Raw genomic sequence first — 15926 nt, forward strand, 5'->3', positions numbered from 1 at the left:
AAATCATTGTGTTTTCCGCCAGATAGATTTACCACCTAAATAGGCTGCTGATAACATTTCCCATATGTCTACTTTACATTTTCATAATTTTTGAAATGTCTGAATAATTTATTTTGATGTCATGTGGCTTACAAATCAAATATCGATTTTCAGTATTTTTAGATTTGACTATTTTGGTGATAAATACTGTTTGGAATGAAATTTTACATATTTAACATAAAAAAACCCCATATAATCCACCCATTTTCAAATCTGCCCCCCACAAACTATCAGAAACAGTTTTTAGGAAGATTGTTAACCCCTTGCGATCTTCATAGTAATTAAATTGAAATGGAGGTGAAATTTAGAATGGTCAAATTGTGTTGGTTATACATTAATTTAGCTTTAAATTTTACACATTTCCAAAACATAAAAAGAGAAAACTAATCTTAAAATTTAGCAATTAAGATTTTGCAAATTATGCATTTTTCCCGAGTACAGAGACCCCCCATATGTGGTTGTTACTTGTTATATGGGTACACCGAGGCGCAGAGGGGAAGGAGTGCCCTGCAGCTGCCAGGATTCTAGTTTTCTCATTGGCCCATTTTGTAGGCTATACAATTTTAGCTTTCTTATTATTGGGGCCATGTGACAGCATTTTTTTTTTTGCGGGATGAGATGCTTTTTCCAGTGTTACCATTTTGGGGTTCGTATCCCCTATTGTTTAGGAACTTTTTTTTGATGGCAGGAGTAGAAAAGCATCAATTCTGTACTGGATTTTTTATTCTTTTTTTTTTTGGTGTTCACTGTATATCCTAATAATCATGTTATCTTTATTCTACAATTACAGGGATACCAGAATTGTATATTTTTTCTTACGCTCTACTAAATTTTTCAAATAAAACCCTAATGTGGGGAAAAATCTATTATTTTTGCATTGCTGTATTTTTATGGAGCTGGTTGATGGCTTGTTTTTTGCGGGACATGTTGTACTTTGCAAGAGTATCATTCTGGAGTACATATGTTTTTTTGATCTCTTTTTATTGCATAAAAATCATAATTTTTGGCGGGTTTAAAACAATTTTTTTAACGGCGTTCATTGTGCAGGTTCAATAATTATTTACCTTGATTCTACGGGTTGTTACAGATGTGCTGATACTCTATATGTGGGGTTTGTTTTATGATTTAGACTTTTTTTTTTCGTTATATGTCTCTTAATATGTTATGCGGCTTATGGGCATTTTTATCGATTTATTACTTTATTTTTTTATTGAATACATTTTTTTTTTACTTTCTTACTATTTCCACCATGGGACATGAACAAGCAATCATCCGATTGCAGAGCACAAATGATTCTCGTCGGCCAGAAAGCCTTCTGTTGTGCAAGAGAATTAGAGCACAACAGAAGCAAACAAGACCTTCATGGGTTAACTGTATACAGCACAGGGTTCAGTTAATAGAGAGTGAGAGAGGCAGGGGAAGAAGGGTGGAAAATGGGTTGGAACATGCACCATTCCAACAATGTGGGGGAATAGTTGAACTTTGTGCAGCACTTATGTAAGACAATTGGGGAGAGAAGGGATGGTGCCATTTGTCATTCCAAGTATTGCTTAGTATATTGGAAGCATGTGTACATTTTCTTTATTATTGTCATCAATGCAGATAATATAAAAAGGTGCAAATCCATTCCCTCAGCTTTTAAATGAACACCGTTCTGTGCATCTAAATACCATCAGAGATTGGATTTGAAACAAACCTCAAAATGTTCCCTCTTCATGCTCCATAAAACAACATCATATTTTTTTTTTTTTACATTTTCCTCTCACATCACTCTTTTTAAGATATATTAAACAAAGATCAAAAGAAAGGAAATATCTATATACATTTTTTTCATATTCTCACAGGGCTCATCCCAGAGAACTCCTACATCTGAGAACTTTCTTCCAGGCCATCGAAGAAATTAACCAGCGCTCAGATATTCTGCCCAACATCACTCTGGGATATCATGTGTATGACTCTTGTGGACATGAGAATAAAGTTACAAAAGATGTTCTGCAGATTCTGTCTGGACACTTAGTTACTGCTCCAAACTATTCATGTATGGAGAAGGACGCGGTGGTGGGTTTTATTGGAGATTTAGGTTCAGTTACTTCCCTGCCCATGGCCCAGCTGTTAAGCTTATATGGATACACACAGGTGAGTACAAACAATAAATAAATCTAAGGATCTAAGGCTATCTGCACCCAAACTTGGCAATTTAGGGTGGGTAATATATATTTTTACATTATATTACCGGTTTATAAGCATAAAGGACCGGAGTTTTTCTCTTTGTTTTTTCTTGGTCGAGATACTTCAACATGATCTTTCAAGTTGTAAAAGATCATCTAATAAATTAATATATTTTTTAACATTATTTTCAAAATGTATAAATTCCTAATTAAATCCCCCTTCCCCAAACTTAAAATAGAAAGAAAAAGAGAGAGAGGTAAAGAAAAAAGTGCAGCATGTATGAAAAGTTGCTGGCTGCAGCAAGTGCCTCGGCAAGGGACCGGAATACCCTGCATTGGCCAACTGCCCCACCAGCCATGCCCACTCCCAGGCGTGCCACACCCCTTCATGCCCCCCTGGCCTGGAGGTGGTGTAAAGGGGAAAGTAATCACAAGTGCTTGGAATAAGCTAGCATTTGCAATTTTTTCAGTTCTTCTAGGATATTTCTAGGTGCAGAAGCCCTGATAAATTTTCCCCAATTGATTGTTCATCTGATCCTTAGGTGTGCTGCAGTCTTTTTCATGAATAGACAATAGATCTAAGATACAGGTTTAAAAACAAAAAACCTCAGGGTTCCAAAACTGCTAAAATGGGTAGATAAGGAAGTAGCTTCTGCAATATTCATCTGCTCTTAAAGGATATCTCTCACAAGGATGAACGATTGTAAACCAAGTACATTGATACACTGGCCGGTGCCCTATTCTGGTAGGATTTACTCTTCTTTTAGCTTTGTATGCCCTGGTTTTTTTTAAAAAAAGGCTTTAAATTATGTAAATCAGACAAAGGGGCTCCATAGTTGTTTTTTTTTTAAATCAAACATTTTTATTAGGCTTTTACATTTTTTTAAAACATAGACATTACATTTCAAGCCAGAAAAAACACACTCTAAATCACATAAAACATGCATAACCCCCCCCCCCTCCCCCGAGCATTGCAGGTATCACTACATGGCAGGATATACAGACATATACATAATATAATTCTAGATACAGCATGCAGATGGCAGCGTGCGCGAGCATCCCCATAGGAAGATGAAGACCATATTTTATATCACAGTATGCACTACTCATCGGCCCAAGGGGGACAGACGGTAACTAAGAATTTTACGCAGATTTCGAAGTGTTCTATTTGGCAAGTCTGGCACATCCATCCACCTGCCCCACAGTTTCTCAAATTTCTTTGGGCATTTACGTTTTAAATACACACCCCACTCAAGTCTGATAATGTTATTGACCTTTTGTACAAATTCTTTTTTAGTAGGAGGCGAATTCTGGATTCACTTGCCTGCAATAGCTTTCCGAGCCAAATATAACAACTTTAGGATACACTGTTTGGTCACCTTATCCACCTCCTCCAATTCAATGATGCCCAACAGGCATATCCTTGGATCTGGCTCAAGGTCAACGGACAGGACCACCCTAATCACCTGAAGTACTTCCCTCCAGAATCTGCCCAACCTCCCACATTCCCACATAATATGTAACAAATTGGACTCAGCCCCAGAACAACGAGGGCAATTGGAGTCCGGGCGGACCCCTATCTTGTGAAGCAGACTCGGTGTCCTGTATACCCTGTGTAGGAAACTAATTTGTGACATTCTTTGGGCCTCCGATGGAGACAACAAAGGTACATTCTCCAGGATTTCCTCCCACTGTTCATCGGTTATCTCCCCTACATCTGTCTCCCATTTTCCTTTTATCGATACCGGATGATTTTTTAAGTATTCCTCCAGAAGCCGGCTATAAATCACAGCTATCACCCATTTACTTGTACCCTCAGCCACAATAAATTTTAATAAATAATTGGTTGTGCAGACAACAGGTGCTTCCATCATCATTGTGTCATAGGCATGTCTAAACTGCAGGTATTTGTAAAAGCTTTCCCTTAGTTGGTCAAAAGACCCATCGTTAAGCACCTGTGACAATGACCAGATCCCTTTTTGTTCCCACAGTGCAAAGCCCTCCTAACCAAATATTTCCGCCAGTTTTGAATCATTCCATGATGGCATATAGTCACTACCTCCCTCCACACCAAGTAGACTCTTAACCTTAGACCATAGTTTACTCATCAGGAGTAGCGTTGGGCATCGCACCCCTCCCCTAGCAGACGTCAGTCCCATCTCAACTGGGGCAATGGGAGGTGTCCTCGCCGTCATATTGGCAACCAGCCTGCCATTCACACTTCCATGTTCCGGGTATTTAGCCCATCCTCTCAAATGTTGAGCCTGAGCTGCAAAAAGTATATCCAAGGGTTAGGTATTGCCAGGCCTCCCTTGTCTTTGTCTCTCTGTAGGGTTTAGATTTTAATTCTAGGATAGGATTTTTTCCATAATAAATCTCTAAAAATAAAATATAGTAACAAAAATACGGAAAAGCAGCCATATAGGTGAATTGTTTAACACATATAATAATTGTGGCATGAGCACCATCTTGATGAGGTTACCTCTACCAACCACAGACAGCGGTAATCGACACCACACATTTACTTTATCCCTACTTTTGTCTAAGAGAGGCAACAGGTTATCTTCCACATAATCTTGTGGGCGAGGAGATATCACAATACCTAAATATTTAAATTTGCCAACTATCTTCAAGGGAGTATCATCAACCGGGGAGGGGATAAGCAGGGGAACCAGTGGCAATATCACAGACTTATCCCAGTTTATTCTCAGTCCCGACTGGTTCTCAAATGACTTGATAAGATCCATATCTGGGCCAATGGACACATTGACATCTCCCAGATAAAGGAGCATGTCGTCTGCATAAATCAAAATATTTTCCTCCTCTCTGGAAATTGAGAAGAGGAGGAGAAACAGGGGAAATCCCTGCCTTGCGCCCCTCCCCAACCCAAACGCCCCTGACATGCCACCATTCACCCTGATTCTGGCACAGGGTTCAGTATAGAGTAACCTAGCCCAGGCCATAAACTGAGATCCAAACCCCATACGTCTCATTACTACCCACAAATATTCCCACTTGACGCTGTCAAAAGCTTTGGCAGTGTCGAGTGAGACAACCGCAGGGGCCGGAACTCTGGCACAACCCCTCTGCAGGTTGAGATATAACATATTGATCTGGGTGGATAAGGGTAGTGATTACAGGCATAAGGCGACGAGCCAGCACTTTAGCCAGCAGTTTGACATCGATGGGAAGTAAAGATATTTGGCGATACACGTCAGAGTCCGTCAGGTCCTTACCTTCCTTTGGAATTAGCACAATGTTAGCTTCCCTCATGGTCCACGGCAGACAACCCATCTCTAAAGCTTCCTGAAAAACCTTCAAGAGATGTGGTAGCAACTGTGCCTTATATAACTTGTATAGTTCTACTGGTAGTCCATCGCCACCTGGTGCCTTATCGTTAGCTGCCATGGTCCGAATACTGAGACTGCGTATCTAACCACTTCTGTTCATTATCCCCTGTTGGGTTATAAATATACCTTTGTTCTGCCTCTGTGGTCGCCCTGGCCAATGATTCAGTAAGAGCTGAACTCATCTTTTTATGTCTGCATATTTTATGAAAATAATGGTCTCTCAGGGTTCCCTTTAGACACTCCCAAACCGCCCGAAGGAAGCAGTGTTTGTATTAGACTGGAGAAATTCTTCAATTATCCCTAACGTCCCTGCTTCCCCCTCCACTAACTGCAACCAGAACGGATGCAATCTCCACTGTATGCCATTACCCGGGGGCAATACATGCCGTTTCAGTGAGACCCTGATGGGGATAAGGTCTGAAACACTACGTGAAAGATATTCCGATATACCGTACCCAATGTGCTATATATGTTCTCTGAACCAATCGCTAACTCGATCCTTGAAAGGGACCTGTGGGAGCTGGAGTAACAAGAAAATTGTTTAACAAAAGGGTTTCGCTCCCGCCATATATCCCACAGGCCACTTTGCTGTAAAATTTTTGCTAAATTCGTAGCAGGGGCTATCGATGCAATGGTTCCTGTATGGTACTTATCTAAGTATGGCTGTAAATAATTGTTGAAATCGCCAAGCATCAACATTGGGACACCGGGGAATGCAGCCACAAAGGAAAACATTCTCCTTAGAATTTCACAGGAAAAATGAGGGGGTATGTACAGGGCAACAAGCACGTATTCAGTGCCATAGAGGGAGCAACGGAGACAAACGAAACGGCCATCTTTATCTATCAAGCTGGCATGACATGTATATGGTATGGCTCGGTGGATTAATATGCTTACCCCTGTGGCATGAGTAGAGTAAGTGGAGTGATACTCATGCTCCATCCACGCTCTATGGATAGTTCTGACGTTATCTTTGATCAAGTGTGCCTCCTCCAAACAGACAATTGCAGGTTGAAACTTTTGCAAGGAGGAAAAAACTGCCTGTCTTTTGGCTGCACTCCCCATACCCCGCACATTCCAAAATACTGTTATGTTGGATTGATATGAGTAAATTAAATAGTGCCCTTCACGCCAACTCATCTCTGCCACATATGAGAAAAAAAGAAGGCTTATGCGCTGTAAAATGCTATTCCCATGTAGGTACCTGCAACACCCACCCCACCCCCCAAACACCAATCCCAACAACAACATACATCCTATAGACATTTCCCCCCGTGGAAGAGAATAGAGGCAAGAAATTGCTCAGACCTGAGAAAAACAATGAGTCTCTAAATCACCCTTGATGTGGTTAGAGTAATGATGCATCCGTCTGTCCCGACCAGAGGATATCTCATCCAGGGTACATCCCGGAGTCCTCTCATAACTGGTGAAACTTTTCATGAAACGGCGAATGAACACTTTAACTGTTACCTCTCCACTCTCCAGAATTATCTTAAACCACGGATCCAAGTCCCAAAAGTCTCCATCTACACTTTACTCAGGATCTTGCGTCGCAGACGATTTTCATTTGCATCCAGCCATTGCAGCGCAGGAGCAGGGCCCTCAAAAATGTGTGTCTCTCCAAATGTGACCAACCTTAAGCGTGCCGGATATAACATGGAGTACAGAGTTTGGGTGGCTCTCAGTCTCCGCTTTATGTCGATAAATTGTGCTCTCTTCTTTTGCACTACAGTAGAGAAATCGGGAAAAATGGAGTTCCGATTGCCTCCCAGCAGAAGATCTTTCTTGTCTCTTGCAGCTTGCAGGATAGTGTCTCTGTCTCAGTAGTGTAGGATATGTAGCAGGTATGGGCGCGGATTTGCACCTGGAGGCGGAGGACGGAATGGCACTCTGCGGGCCCTCTCGATGGCGAAGAGTAGGGACAGTGTCTCTTTCCCAAATTGTTGTATGAGCCAGTCCTCAAAAAACTCTGCAGGTTTCTGATCTTCTGCTCACTCAGGCAGTCCCACAATGCGCAGATTGTTTCTGCGGAGGTGTTTTTCAAAGTCATCTAACTTGAAGCGCGGAGATGTTACGTATTGCTCTCCCCATATCCCGGTGCATAGGTGGTATTTTGTACTCCAGCTCTCCGACTCTATCTCCCATTTCACGGACCCTCTCATTAACCTTACGTGGGTCCTGGCGAAACAGCCCCATTTCCTCTAATAGGGTTTTTACCCAGTACAGCGCCGTTTCGTGTAGTAGCCTCCAGGATATCTTGCAGGGTCGGGCTTGTCTCCCGACACTTTTGATAGCCTATTGACTACTGGCGTTTGACCCCGGGCAGGAGTTTTAGGTGCCTGCTGTGAGGAAGAGGCAGCCGTCCTTGCATACCTCTCTAGGCATTCCGCCACTGCACGCATGTGCTTGGCGTCTTCTTGTTTTGTTGGGGGGGAAGGTGCGCTTTCCCCTTCGGCTACTTTATGTTTCTGATGGGACGGCATGGTGGATAAATTATCTCCAACCCTTCCTGTATTAGTTCCACCTTTCCTTGGTGGTAAAAAATGAGGATTGAACCCCAGAAGGATCTCTGTGCAGGATACTCCGGATGCGTCCTCTCACATCACGCGTCAGGCCACGCCCCTTGGCTCCATAGTTGTTAATGGAACCTGGAGCCCTTCTGGCCAATTTGCATAATTTTACCAGAGGGGCCACACACCAGTATCAATGTACTTGGTTTTCAATCCTTCATCCTTGTGGGAGATTTCCTTTACTCATAAGACTCGTAAGATGCATGTCCAAGACAGGACAAACTATGGTGTAAAAGGGTGGGGCCACATGGGTTTTTGGAAAAGCCTGATAGCAGGGTTTTGCCCAATCACATATCAGTTTTGATGTGTTATTATTTTCTTTTTTCTAGATCAGTTACGGGGCTACAGATCCTCTTCTAAGTGATACAAAGCTTTACCCAAACTTCTTCCGCACAGTCCCTGATGACAGGATACAATTTACGGCATTTGTGAAGTTGTTTGAAAGGCTCCAGTGGAATTGGGTTGGGATTATCACATCAAATGATGACAGTGGACGGCAGGAGCTACAGCAGTTATTGAAGGAATTTACATCACATCAGATTTGTGTGGAGTTCAGTGTTCTTGTGTCTGTGCAAAGTTATGAATATGTTCCTTCTGCTTTACAGACATCAACTACTGATGTTATTGTTATATGTGGCACCTATAGTCTGACTTACATCAAGTTTTTATACAGTACAGATTATGTTCTGAATAACAAGACTCTTATACTTCCATGGTCATGGTCACTGGCGAGAGAACTTATATCTTACAGAGAAAGTGGAGTTCCAGCCAATTGCAGTCTAGTGTTTTCTCTCCCCAGACACAATATCAGGCGGAAAGAGTTTTTTATTACTATTCTCTCCTCCAACAAACCCTCTGATGTGTTGCTGGAAGATATCTGGATGACTATGTTTAATTGTTTTTCAGGAAATACATTAAAAGACTTTCTTTTTCCTTTTTTTGTCAAAGGTCACTACCGGAACTGCTTTCAGAAAAATAAATCTAGTGTAACGTATTATTATCCAGAAGACACAACTCCTTACCAAGTGTATACAGCGGTCTATACTATGGCGCAGGCTTTACATAACTTGGTTAGTGATATCAGCAATAATGAGAAAGAGAATACCTTACAGATATCTGGCTATAAAAGCAGAGTGAGTATAATCTAGAATCTGTGCCGTATATTTGGATTCTATCTTGTCAAGTCGAATGTTTGTTTAATTTAATCCCTTCCCACTGCTGCCCTTTTTTGTTTTTGCATTTTTGTTTTCATGTTGAAATCCTTAACTTTCTTATTTTGCAGTGTATGAAGCTTTACGAGGGCTTGTTTTCTGTCTAACAAATTGTACTTCCTATTGGTGGTATTTCATTTTCTGTCTTATGTACTGAGTAGCGGAATTCCAAATGCATCATTAAATGATACCTCCACTTTATCCTTGGGGTTGGCATAATAATATTTTAGTAGGTTTTAAAAAATGTACCTTTTTTCTAAAGATTTTTTTTTTTCATTTTGCCATTTTCGAAACTTTTTCATACTTTGGTCTATGGAATTCTTTTAGGTGTCAATATTTTTTAGGCCATGATGATTTTTTTACTGGTACCATTTGTCGGACTGTACTGCATTTTCATCATTACATTTTAGGGCACATTTAATTACCCGGTCCTGTCACGATCCACGAGGTGCGTTGTCAGACGAGGATGAAGTCTGGCACATTTTAATAAGTTTGTCCGCCCGATATCCTGCATGTGTCGCTTCCCCGCTCAGGTCCACCGGAGTTCACCTTCTTCTTCCCGGTGTATGTGAGTGCATGTCTTGCGACACAATTTGAATTTTAAATCCTGTGCTTAGTCCGAATCAGTCAGATTGTTCGACAGCCACGCCCCCCCCCGATTTGTTTCACATGAAAGTATGCGCACTTGCGACAAAATCCGATCGCATGCACCAAAAACCCCTGTTAGAAAGAAGTATATTGTTCACCGCATCAACGTCCTTGCCCGCTCTTTATTAGCGCACATCAAGCGCCAAGAGTGAAGTTAGATTAGACAGTAGCTTTCTTGATGGAAAAAGGTGTGCTCGTATTCCACGCTCTCACTCAGCTTTCTTCCGGTCTTGCTGGACGAAAACTCCGGATCGTTGTTTGTTACCGGTGCGTGGGTAAAATCCTCCGACCAGGAACTGCTGCCACCGTGGGGGGGGGGGGGGGGGGTTATGTTTTGCAATGTTTCGTTTAGGGGAAGACAGATACCCACCACCAGGATTTACATATTATGGAAATCATTAAAATTTAGATGAAATTTAGACATGTGTGGATTTTTAAAAATAGAACAATTTCTAATGGTTTATCAGCTGTCCCTACCCAATGCTTGGTCCACCCCAGGTGGAGGGTAGACTGCTAGGAAATGTTCTCTCCTTGTGCCAAGATGGAAGAAAATTAAGACAGGACAAGACAATACAAACAATTAAGAAAAGTCTGCATAGCTGGATCAGTATCAAGAGGACAAACACAGTACAAAATCACAAGAGTACAAAAATTCAGACATACATCAGAATCACAAGAATAGTATGGAGCTAACTAAGAAACTTCTATTTCCATAACCTTCATAAGCGTGGGTAGGACTCTTGATATTAGAGCTACAGCCCCAACAGTAATAGGGTCAGAACTCTTAGATTTGGACAAGTATTCACACTTTGAGTGTTCGAGAGAGACACGAGCGGAAAGGAGTTGGGGATAGCAAGTGCGCACCAATTAATAAAAATAATAATAATAATAATCTTTATTTATATATCGCCATCAAATTCCCTAACGCTTTACAAATCATAGGGGACACATACAAATATAATATTACATTACACAGAACAAACAGTCATATGGAACAATAGGAGTGAGGGCCCTGATCACAAGAGCTTACAGTCTATGAGGATGAGGGGGTGACACAAGAGCTTACAGTCTATGAGGATGGGGGGGACACAAGAGCTTACAGTCTATGAGGATGAGGGGGTGACACAAGAACTTACAGTCTATGAGGATGGGGGGGGACACAAGAGCTTACTGTCTATGAGGATGAGGGGGTGACACAAGAGCTTACAGTCTATGAGGATGAGGGGGTGACACAAGAGCTTACAGTCTATGAGGATGAGGGGTGACACAAGAGCTTACAGTCTATGAGGATGAGGGGTGACACAAGAGCTTACAGTCTATGAGGAGGAGGGAGTGACACAAGAGCTTACAGTCTATGAGGATGAGGGGTGACACAAGAGCTTACAGTCTATGAGGAGGAGGGAGTGACACAAGAGCTTACTGTCTATGAGGATGAGGGGTGATACAAGAGCTTACAGTCTATGAGGATGAGGGGGTAACACAAGAGCTTACTATCTATGAGGATGAGGGGGGACACAAGAGCTTACAGTCTATGAGGATGAGGGGGCGACACAAGAGCTTACAGTCTATGAGGATGTGGGGTGACACAAGAGCTTACAGTCTATGAGGATGAGGGGTGGCACAAGAGCTTACAGTCTATGAGGATGAGGGGATGACACAAGAGCTTACAGTCTATGAGGATGAGGGGCTGACACAAGAGCTTACAGTCTATGAGGATGAGGGGATGACACAAGAGGTTGTATAATGGTCCAGCCATTCTTTACAAGGGAACAAGTAATCGGTTCTCAGAATTTTCGTTAGGAACTTGTTGCAATTTATTAATTAGATATAGATAAAACCCAATAAAATGTTGTACAGAATCACAACACGTTTTGGGGAATACTGGTCCCATTTTTCAAGTGGAATGTATCTGTAGATGGATTTTGGTTGATATGTTTTACTGTTATTCATGAAGAAAACTAAAGTTAGCCAAAATTTTTGAGCAATTTGTCATTTTCACTATTTGAAATCTGCTTTTGACTCTGATAGTTTTACCTCAAAAATGAGTTACTAACATTTCCCATATTTCAACTTTATGTTTTCAGAATTTTTTTTATTCTTATATGATGCTAGACAGCTTACAAATCAAACTGAGATTTTCATTTTTTTTCCCGACATTTTTAAATCGAAATATTTAGGATCAATTTTTTTAAATGAGCTTGAAGAAATAAATTATTTGAATCCCCCATTTTCAAAAGTGCACACCTCAAACTACTAAGATTTATAGTTAAAACAAAATGGAGAGGAAATTATGAATGGTCTAATTATGTCGGCAATACGTTCCTATAGCCCTAGAATTTACACATTTCCAAAAGATAAAACCCATCGTAAAATTTATTATGCAAAAATAAAGACATGAACAAAGACATTTGGATATTACTTGCTGCATTGCCACACAGTGGGGCACATTCATATACCCGTTCCGTCATGATCCCTGAGGTGCGTTGTCCGATGAGTATTCGGAGCTGCCGCAATTCACTAAGATCATGTGTCCAATTTCCTGCATGTGTCGCTTCCCCCGCTCAGGTCCGCCGGAGTTCACCATCTTCTTGAGTATGAACTAAAAAAGTGTGTGGGCACTTCCAAGAAATGGCCTCGGTTTTGTTTGCAGTTAGACCAAGTTATTTTTATTATTTGCATATAGTTTAAAAATGTAAAAATAGTAATATTCTAGCGCATGAAAACCATCAAGGATACCGATGATAGGTTTGGACCCAGGATTGACCTGGAGATGATCCCAGATTACAGTTAAATGATACTTTTACATTAAGATTATGTATTTATAAACATCGGTATATACAAAGTTTAAAAAATGAACAAATTAAGGTTAAAAATTAATAAAATAAAAAATAAATGTTCGTGTGAACAATGTTCAAGTGAGAAGTGTCCAGGAGGTTTTTCTTGTTGAAAGAAAATAGGGCCCTATATCTCCAGCATACATAAGATTATGTAACATAAACCACTGAGGAAGAAGCTTCTTGCTTCGAAACGCGTCTGGCAAAGAGTTGCAACATTTGAACCACTGAACCCTATTCACAAAAGAAACGCGCTCACCGACTTTCTGTGTAGTAAACCAAAGACAAACAAAAGGAAAATACCACCTGTGTGGTACATTCGTTGTGGAGCGAGATTGTCCAATCCGGGCCGTACGGAAAAGAAATCCCGCAGTGAGACGTCAGGCTGTCCGACAGCGTTTCTGGACACAGCTTCTCCAAAGCCCTCGAACGCTAACACCACTGAAACGAACGCCGTTGTTCAAAACCCACTAAACGCAGGCAGCATTGAAGCCGACCACATGGCTTGATACCAGGATGAAAGTGTTAACACGGCGATATCTACACACAAGAAAAAATCTGCAACCAGTCGGAGCTGTGACTACAATCTTGTCCCATCAAAACGTGAGTACCCATCTTTACAAAACCTTGATATAAAAAAAACTATAGAGGGTTCAATACAGCATTACAACCAACTGTGATGTAATCTTATGCTGCAGATATAGGGCCCTATTTTCTGTCAGCAAGAAAAACCTCCTGGACACTTCTCACATGAACATTGTTCACACGAACATTTATTTTTTATTTTTTATTTTATTAATTTTTAACCTTAATTTGTTCATATTTTAAACTCTGTATGTACCGATGTTTATAAATGCATGTAATCTTTAAAGTATCATTTAACTGTAATCTGGGATCATCTCCAGTTCAATCCTGAGTCCAAACCTACCATTGGTATCCTTGATGGTTTTCATGCACTAGAATATTACTATTTTTACCTTTTTAAACATATATGCAAATAATAAAAATAACTTTGGTCTAACTGCAAACAAAGCCGAGGCCATTTCTAGGAAGTGCCCACACACTTTTTTAGTTCATGCTCATTCTCTACTTTTCCTTTTTGGTGTAAAAGGATCTTAGTGAGAGCACACAAGAAACGGTTAGATAAAACAGTTAAGTGCCACTATAGAAAGTTTTTGTTCACCATCTTCTTCCCAGTGCATGTAAGTGCATTGCTTTCGGCACAATTTTGAATGTTAAATCTTGCACGTTATCAGAAACCGTTGGATCGTCCGTCGCCCCGTCCCCCGATTTCTGTCGCATGAAAGGCAAAATCCAATCACATGTGCCACAAACCCCTAAATGCGGTGCACATTGGAAATCGTCGGGTATTCTGATGATAGTGCGGACCACGTACCCTTAGTAAATGAGCCTCAGTGAGTTGCAGAAGGTGTCATGCCTTCTCAGGCACATATCTAGATAATCTTGCCAGCACCTGTTGATAAGTTCTTGTATTGCAGCCTCATTTATTCTGCCTAATGTTTCTGTGCAGACTAACCTTTTCCCATTTAGGCTTCCTTAGTTTTCCATCATGTTTTTCTCTAGCTTGGCCCCATGCCTCTTCAGGATCTGGAATATTTGTAACACGGTCCCATGTTAGCTCAGCAGCTTCAAGGACATCTAAGAGCAGCCTTGTAGCTGCAACCGCCGGGGCAAAGGCAGAAGCCGCCAAAATGAGAGCTGGCTTTACTGAAAAGGAATTTAAATTAAAGGAAAGAGCAAACCTGGAAGCTGACCTTGCAAAACTTGCTGTGGACAAGCAAGCAGCAGAAGCCGAGGTGCAGGCTTTAGAAGCCGCAGCTAGTAAAGGATCTAGCATAAAACTTGAATTTGGTCATCAGGATATCTCACAGCGCACTTCAGATCACGTACTACAACAAGCCCAGTTAGACCAGTACCTACATCCACTTCCAAGAGTGAGATTAAACTCTGATTATCATCTAAGACAAAATCCTGTCATTCAGTCAACAACCCTCACACACCATCCTAAGCATGAAGGTAATTCTGACCAATCACCCTCCATGCAACCTGCATGAGTCCGTACCATATAGTAACCGTTTTCAAGAAAGAAGATGCTGATAATGACTGTGACAGTAACACATTCTATGACAATTGTTCAACTAATCCTCACCACAGCAATGCTCATCCAGATCACCATTTCAGAGACCAAGAGCTACCACCTTTCCTCAAGTTCTTTGCACGTTGTGAGCTGCTCGCTAAAGGTCTATCAAAATTTAACACCCGCCCTGAAAGTTACAGAGCATGGAGAGCTACTTTCAGAAATGCCACAGCAGGCCTTGGCCTCTCTGGAAGCGAAGTAATTGACCTGTTAGTCAAGTGGCTAGGAGATAAGTAGACAGAACAAGCAAAACACATCAGAGATATACACATCAACTACCCAAGCAGTGGCTTGGACATGTTTTAGGAGAGGCTCAATGAGTGCTATGTCTCCTCAGAGATTATAGAAGAATCCCTTATTAAAAGGTTACAGGACTTTCCTAAAATCTGCAGATATACAGCAAATGTTCCACTGTTTCCTTGTCAATGAAGAACATAAAGACTTCCTTTGGTTCTTCTGGTTCAAAGATAACGAACCTACCAAAGATATAGTAGAATACCATATGTGTATGTTTTTGGCAACAGCCCATCCCCTGCTGTAGCAATCTATGGGCTTAAGAGGTCTGCAATGGGAAGCAAGACTAACTTCGATGAAGAGGTTGATTGAAAGAGACTTCTACGTGGATGATGGTTTAAAGTTTCTTCCATCATCAGAGGCTGCACTAAGCCTTCTCAAAAGGACTCATAGTGCTCTCGCTTATTCTAATCTCAGGCTACATAAAATAGATTCTAATAGCAAAACTGTGATAGAGGCCTTTCCCACAAAGGACTATGCCAATGACTTAAAGGGCCTGGACTTAGCTACAGACTCTCTTCCTGTACAAAGTAGTCTAGGACTCAACTGGGATCTCAAGTCCAATAGTTTCACATTTCAGGCGAACCTAGAGCAAAAACCCTTCACTTGACGAGGTATCCTGTCCACAATCAACAGCCTGTATTATCCCCTCGG

This window comes from Engystomops pustulosus, chromosome 1, assembly GCF_040894005.1.
Source record: "Engystomops pustulosus chromosome 1, aEngPut4.maternal, whole genome shotgun sequence".
NCBI classification, from domain to species: Eukaryota; Metazoa; Chordata; class Amphibia; order Anura; family Leptodactylidae; genus Engystomops; species Engystomops pustulosus.